This window comes from Lepus europaeus, chromosome 9, assembly GCF_033115175.1.
Source record: "Lepus europaeus isolate LE1 chromosome 9, mLepTim1.pri, whole genome shotgun sequence".
Taxonomy (NCBI): Eukaryota; Metazoa; Chordata; class Mammalia; order Lagomorpha; family Leporidae; genus Lepus; species Lepus europaeus.
Window position 1 is genome coordinate 90,306,539 of NC_084835.1, and position 7,896 is coordinate 90,314,434.

Below are 7,896 nucleotides of genomic sequence, written 5' to 3' on the forward strand. Positions count from 1 at the left end.
CATTTGGCCTAATAAATAAAATATACCTGAAAAGTCTTTGGTTAAAAAGGATAGAAATATCTTGTTGGCATACCTTTCAACATTTTTGTATATGTTTGCTCACTTGAGATAACTGCTTTCATTAAAAGTGGTAAAAGACTATAAAGAACTTACAGATAGGAAAAAAAAAAGTTCATGTCCAAATTAAGAAATGTCAGCTCTTTTGTTCTTGTGAAGTTACTTGGAGAAAAATAAACAAATAACAATAAGAGCCACAAGAGCAGGAACAAAAGTCGACGCAGTGAATAAAGGATCAATTTAACAAAATGACATAATTTCAATGCCTCCATGGTATATAGAAATTAGGAGAACTAAAATGTGTGTTACAAGTAAAATATTGGCTGCACTGAACTCACACACACACACACACACAAAAAAAAAAAAAACTGAAAAAATGTCTTGATTTTGAACTGAATTAGCCAGACAAGTCATTTAAGCCATGTCTGCATATCACCAAATGGTCTGAGATTATATAAATATACATATATATATATATATAGTATGTTGCCATAGAACTTCCTCATGAACATGCCATCATATGTTCATTATGAACATACCATTTTCTTTTTATATCTTTATCCAAAACATGACTGTCAGCCAAACTGAGTGTTTTTCTCAAAAATAGTTTTTTCTCTTTAGAATTAGCTAACCTGGGACTGGCATTGTGGCAAAATGGGTTAACTTGGTACTTGCAACGCTAGCATCCTATATCAGAGTGCTGGTTCCAGTCCCCACTCCACTTCCAATCCACCTCCCTACTAATGTATCTGGGAAGGCAGAAGTTGATGATCCAAGTTCTTGGGCCCCTGCCAGCCATGTGGGAGACCTGGATAGAGTTTCAGGCCCCTGGCTTCAACCTGACTCAGCTTTGGCTGCAGCAATTTAAAGTTTGAACCGGCAGGTAGAAGATCTCTCTCTCTCACTCTTTCTCTTTCTCTCTCTCTCTCTCTCTCTCTCTCTCTCCTCTCTCTCTTTCTCTACTGTTCAAAAAACTAAATGAATCTTAAAAAAAAAAAAAGAGGTATCAGATCATAATTTCAGAATCTGCAGGAGGATCATCTGCTGTTTGGGTAATGTTCATAAACTCACCATCTCTTCCTGAACTTCTCCTTACTGAATTGATAGCAATCACTTCCAGCCAAAACTCCTTTCTCTTTTTGGCATGACAATTAGGAATACATTCAGCATCTAAGATTTAAACAAAAGAACACTCCTCCAGTTTCTTAATAGAAAGAAAAAAACCTTGATTATATCCTTAAAAAAACTCTGTCCCCTACAGCTACCAAATAAAGTCTAACTCTTTCCCATTCCAATTAATTGAATTTTGGGTTCACTCCAAGTTCTGTGCTGTTCTATGAGAAAAAGAAAATGTACATACCCTCACACCCCTTTTATACATAAGTTAGAGCTCTGCAGATCTCTAAAGTTAGTGTGCAAATGAATTTAACTTAAAGGTATTGAAACTTAACAAGAACTCCAAACATTCTTCATTTCCATCAAAAGTAAAATTCTTGGTCGGTTTGCTTCCTGGGGAAAAAAAGCACATGATCACTAGGGAGATGGATACTTATAATTAATACACCCTGTGAATGTCAGCCTCAGCATAACTTTTCCCTCCACACTTGTCATGGTGTCGCATTCATCCTTGAGGGATCCATCAATTCACACGGAAGCATCAGGAGGCCAGAAGGAGAGTTTATCTTCATTTCTACCTTCTTTCCAAGGTTAACTACTTTCAGATCACATTCAGACTAAAATAAGGAACTCAGTTTTTTCCTAGGGTTTTAGTTCTTAAATGTAAAATTGGAAAGAAAGAAAAATTAAGCCCAAACTGAGTGTGATGCATATTCATAAAGGTCAAAGCAAAACTCAAGTCATTACAGTGTTAATGACCTTCAGCTACATCAACTTACTGACCTTGATTAATAAAAGGTCTGCAAAGTTGTACATTAAAGATACTGAATACTTGAAAATATAATACTTCTATATATTTCTGCTGCTAAAAAAGGTGGTAGAGTCACAAAATGTAAACATGTTAATCACAAAAATATAAGGACAGTGGCCCCATCACTACAATGAAGGCCTCTGTCTGAAAGGTGAAGATCCACTCTGTTGGTCAGAAAATGTGGAAATAAAAGAGAAACAGAAAAAGTTCATTTCTTTGCCATCTGCTATTTTTTTTATTTTTGTCAGAAAATGTTATACCAGTCCTTTCTTTATCCTTGATTTGTATTTAGCATTAAAATACTTAATATTGCTATTCAAAAAATAGTATGTGTGTACCCAGCTGAGTCTGGGATTTAACTCTCCCAAAATTCCTTTTTTGTTGTTGTTGTTTTTTTTTTAAATATTTATTTATTTTCACTTGAAAGTAAGTTACACAGAGAGAGGAGAGGTGAGAGAGAGAGAGAGAGAGAGAGAGAGAGAGAGAGACAGAGAGCGAGGTCTTCCATCCTATGGCTCACTCCCCAATTGGCCACAATGGCTGGAGCTGCGCTGATCCGAAGTCAGAAGCCAGGAGCTTCCTCCGGGTCTCCCACACAGGTGCAGGGGCCCAAGGACTTAGGCCATCTTCTACTGCTTCCCCAGGCCAAAGCAGAGAGCTGGACAGGAAATGGAGCAGCTGGGTCTCAAACCTGCGCCCATATGAGATGCTGGCGCTTCAGGCCAGGGCGTTAACCCACTGCACCACAGTGCTGGCCCCTTGTTGTTGTTTTTAAGTAATTTCACTGTTTTTTAGCATTTGTTCTTAGTCACACATTCCTACTTTCTTTCTTTCTTTAAAAAAACCAGGCTTTATTTATTTGAAAGGAAAAGTGGCAAAGAGAGAGAGAGACCAAGAGAGAGCTCTTCCATCTGCAGGACACTCCCCACATGGTTGCAGCAGTCAGATGTGGACCACACAGAAGGCAGGAAGTCCATCCAAGTACCTGGGCCATCTTCCACTGCTTTCCCAGGTGCACTAACAAGGAGCTGGATCAGAAACAGAGCAGCTGGGACTTGAACCATATGGGTTGCTGGTGTATCACATGGGAGATGGTGATGAAGTTCCAGGTTCCTGGCTTTGGCTAGGCCCAGGTCTGGCCATTACCACCATTTAGGAAGTGAACCAGTGAATGGATGAACTTTGTCTCTCTCCTTGTTTCTTTGTAACTATGCCTTTCAAATAAATCTGGGAGGGGAAGGAAAGGGAAGGGAAGGGAAGGGGAGGGAAGGGAAGGGGAGGGGAGGGGAGGGGAGGGGAGGGGAGGGGAGGGGAGGGAGAGAGAAAGAAAGAGAAGAAAGAAGGAAGGAAGGAAGGAAGGAAGGAAGGAAGGAAGGAAGGAAGGAAGGAAGGAAGGAAGGGAGGAAGGAAACCTAGTTAACCAACACTTTATCAAAATTAGCTCCCTTACTACAGCAACACATTTCCTTTCTAACTGTAACTGGCATAAACGGCCTCCAAAAATGTTACAGATATAGCCAAATAGAGAGGACTGGTTAGAACTATAACAGGCCTACAAAGCAAAGAATCCAATAATTTAGTCTTGAGGCTTCTTTCTCCTACTGAATTGCTAACACACAAAGCCTAGGGATATTTACAGGTCAAAGGCGGGTCATCCCAACTTTGTACTCCCACTGGGAGTTTCCTAAGACCTTTTGCTGACATTACTGTTTCGTTTATTTGTACAGAGAATCTAAATTTGGGTCTCTCTGAGCAAGAGCTTCCTTATCCATTCAGAGACAGAAAGATCTGGCTTGCGGAATCTTTAAGAGAGAATGACCCTTCATCCAAGGCTCTGCTCCTGCTTTTGGGCACCCTGGAGCTTCAGATACATTTTCAGATAAGTGTGAGGCATGCATGTAAGATTTACAATATCCTCTAAGAGACTGTGATACATCTTCACCTTTCTTTGTCCAGCACATGGAACACTTGTAGGTAAGTATGATCTTTTCTTCTTCTTTACTATTAGTTCCAGGATATAATGATAACTTTGTGTCAAGGTTCTTATAATTTTATTTAAAAAATACTCCAGAACATCAATTTCCTTTAGCATTTAATTAAATTATTTTAAAGGACATTATTTTTTAAGATGTATTGATTTCTTTGAAAGTCAGAGTTACACAGAAGGAGAGGCAGAGAGAGAGAGAGAGAGAAAGGTCTTCCATCTGCTGGTTCACTCCCCAACTGGCCGCAATGGCTGGAGCTGCACCGATCTGAAGCCAGGAGCCAGGAGCTCCTTCTGCATCTCCCACATCTACTGCTTTCCCAGGCCATAGCAGAGAGCTGAATCAGAAGTGGAGCAGCCAGTACTCCAATTGGCACCCATATGGGATGTTGGCACTGCAAGCTGGGGCCCTACCTGCCATGCCACAGCACCTACCCCCTAACAAAAATTAAATGGTTAACATGTTGAGTATGAAGTTTCTACCTTCAACAAAATGAATTCTTCCATATATACTTGTATATGCCTCACAATCCCTGTAACAGACATTCTGTGATCTGTAATTGAAGAGCACTGTCTACTTCTTCCACCTGCATGAATTTTGCAGCATATTCCTGCTTATGCTACTGATTCTGTCCTTAGTTCCTTTATTTTAGTGCAAGTGTTCCACACCAGATCTGCCACTCCATCTTCATCGATTTTTCCAGTTGCAGACATTTTGAAGCTAAAAAGTTTTTTCTCTTCTATTCCTATTAAATTATCTTAAGAACAAATTATGTCCTTTGATCCATAAACCTGCCCTAATAATTCTCAGCAGAGTCTTTGGCAATTATATTTTGCATATGTGTATTCATCTTCTTTCTCTTCCACCCAAAGCAATTTATTGTTGTTGTTTTTAACTGATCCGTAACAATTGTACATATTCATGTTTTGATGTGTGCATATATTGTATAATATTTAAATCAGAGTAGGTATATCCATCTCCCTAAACATTTATAAGAATATTAAAAGTTCTTTTTTATAACATTTAAAATATACATATAGTACATTATCATTACCTATAAGCCCCTTAACTGTTTAATAAGATACCAGAACTTCTTTTTCCTATCTAACTATAACCTAGTACCTATTAACCATACATTCCTCATCTCACTCTTCCTCCTACTTCTCACAGCCTCTGGTAATCACCAATCTACTCTCAAGTTCTATGATGTCAACTTTTTTACATTTCATTTATAAGTAAGATCATGCAGTAATTGTCTATCTGAGCCTGGCTTATTTCATTTAACAAAAGGACATCTATTTCCATCCATGTTGTCACAAATGACAGAATATTATTCTTTTTATGACTGAATAGTACTTCATTATGTGTGTGTATGTGTACCACATACTTTGAAATTCCTATATTATCTCACATTTATCTTATCTCTGTTTTCCTTCATTAGTGACTTTTTAAAATTCAGTTTAATGATGCTTTCTTCTCTCTCCTGTACTGTAATGAAGAAAGGAAGCCTCAAAATCATTTTTAACATTTCCTTAACAAAAGAGCACAACTTCACTTGCAGCAAATGAGCTAGTATCAACTAGGGGTAAAACAGACATCTTAAATACATGGTTTGCTTTGTGGATTCCTGCAACAGTTTTTGTAGTTCTCAATATTTAGTGGAGTGTCAGATGAGTTATATGTTGTCTTTAGCACCCCTTCAAACACCACCCATAAATTTCCAAGAAAATTCTGTTTGCGGGATTTGGGGACGTAGTACTGGAGAAGAAGAGGGATTTGTTCAATAAATGCAATTTCTGGCTCCCTCTCCTCCTTTTAGGCTGAGATAACATAGTTTACCAGGCATTCAGGGCACAGCATTTAGTGAAAGTATTTACTTCAAGTTGTCAGAGGCAAGAGGCTAAGGAAGAGATTAAATTTATTTGCACAAAGGCACGTTTTTACATAATCTAAGCAGAAAATGCCTTGAAAGCAGACACAGGCTGTTAGAAACAACAACAGTAAAAAAAAAAAAAAATCCTGAACTTAGGATGCTGAGTCCTTCTACTACTTGTCCCCCGCATTTCCTCAAAGTGAATACAACCCTGAGCAAGTTTGAAGCTGAGCATCTGAGATGTGTTTTCATGAGCAAGTTAAATTTCTAGAAGCCAAAATTCAAGACTTCAAAAGTATGAAGGAATTACTAGGGCTTATGGTCAAAGCAAATGAATGTTTTTCATTTTTTAAATTTATTTTAATGCACATTTATACGGTACAGTATTATATGTCAATACGTATCTAAAATGTGTCATGATTAAATCAGTGTAAATAGCATCTCTCATCTCAAACATTCTTTATTTCTTTGTATTGGGAATTTTCAAAATATGTTAGTTATTTTGAAATATACAATAAATTATTGTTAACTATACTCACTGTACTGTACTTTAAACCAGTAAAAATTATTCCTCCTATCTAACTATAACTTTGTACCTTTTAACAAACTTCTCCCTATCTATCCCATCACCACCACCACCACCAAGCCACTAAACTTCCTAGCTCTTAATTCAACTCTACTATTTACTTTTATGAGATCAACTCTTTTTTTAATGTCAGCACCATACTTTTTGGTTCTATAGCTTTGTAGCATATTTTGAAGTCAGGTATTGTGATGACTACAGCTTTATCCTTTTTTGTTCAGAATTATTTTGGCTATTAAATCTATTGTGGTTCCCCATTTATTCAGACATTTTCTACTTTGTGAAGAATGTCATTTGCATTTTTATATAGATTGTATTGAATCTCTAGATTATTTTATATTTTATATTGAAGGGATATTTTAGCAATACTAACTCTTTCAATCCATGAACATGGCATATCTTTCTATTTTTCCGTTTGTCTGGTTCAATTTCCTTCATCAGTGTTTTTTCTTAAATCATGAATTTTTTTGTTTATTATGATACTTCTGATTAACTATACAGCAAAACATGACAAATTACCAGTTTGATTTTCCATTGTTTCTTCAGGACTGGGTTTTTCTATGGTTTCAAACTTGGGATCTTCAAATTCAAAGGTAGGGAACATATTCATGTCTGGTTTATCAAGCATTTGCTTCAGCTTTAAAAGGTCCCATCCAGATCTTGCTGGCATACTTAGCCTGCATCAACAGGTCCTCCTGATGCCTGTTGCTTAGATCTGTGTTCTCTAATATTGTCCATGAAGAGTTTCTGTTCAGGATCAATCTCCTTATTAAATGCTAGTCTTCCACAGATGGACTGAGACTGCTGATAGGATGACGCAGGAGAATCTGAAGAGCTTCTGAAGGAACATGATGAGTTTTTGTTATGCACAGGAAGTATCTCACAGACAGACTGTGACCTGGTGGCTCTAGGTGAGACAGAAGCCAAACAGGAGAAGTAGAGGGTAAGTACTCCCAGGTCCTCTGGTGAAGCCTCCACCACTTTTCCTCTGCCATCTTTTCCTTTGCCATTGTCATCAGTGTCATCAGTGTTTTATAGTCTTCATTGTAGAATCTTTGATTTCTTTGATTCAATTTATTTCTAGAAACTGGTGCTGTGGTGTAGCGGGTAAAACCACCACCTGGAGCACAACATCCCATATGAGTGCTGGTTCAAGATCTGATCCGGCTCCCTGCTAATGTGCCTTGGAAAGTAGCTGAGGATGGCCCAAGAATTTGGGTCCCTACATGCAAGTGGGGCTCCTGGACCCTGACTTCTGCCTAACTCAGCCCTGGCCATTGTGGCCATCTGGGGAGTGAACCAGCAGATGAAAGATCCTCTCTCTCTCTCTCTCTGACTCTGCTTTTCAAATAAATCTTTTTAAAAAATTTATTTCTAGATATTTTTGATAGCTATAATAAATGGAATTGCTTCATTAATTTCTTTTTCATGTAGTTTTCTATTGTTATATGGAAAAACTACTGATTTTTGT

The 7,896-nt window shown here is 37.8% G+C and overlaps 1 pseudogene; it reads right to left on the reverse strand.

Moving 5' to 3' along the window:
• Positions 1-1,063: 1,063 nt before the first annotated feature.
• On the reverse strand, positions 1,064-7,275 carry LOC133766356 (ATP synthase-coupling factor 6, mitochondrial-like; annotated as a pseudogene).
• Between the last annotated feature and the right edge of the window lie 621 nt (positions 7,276-7,896).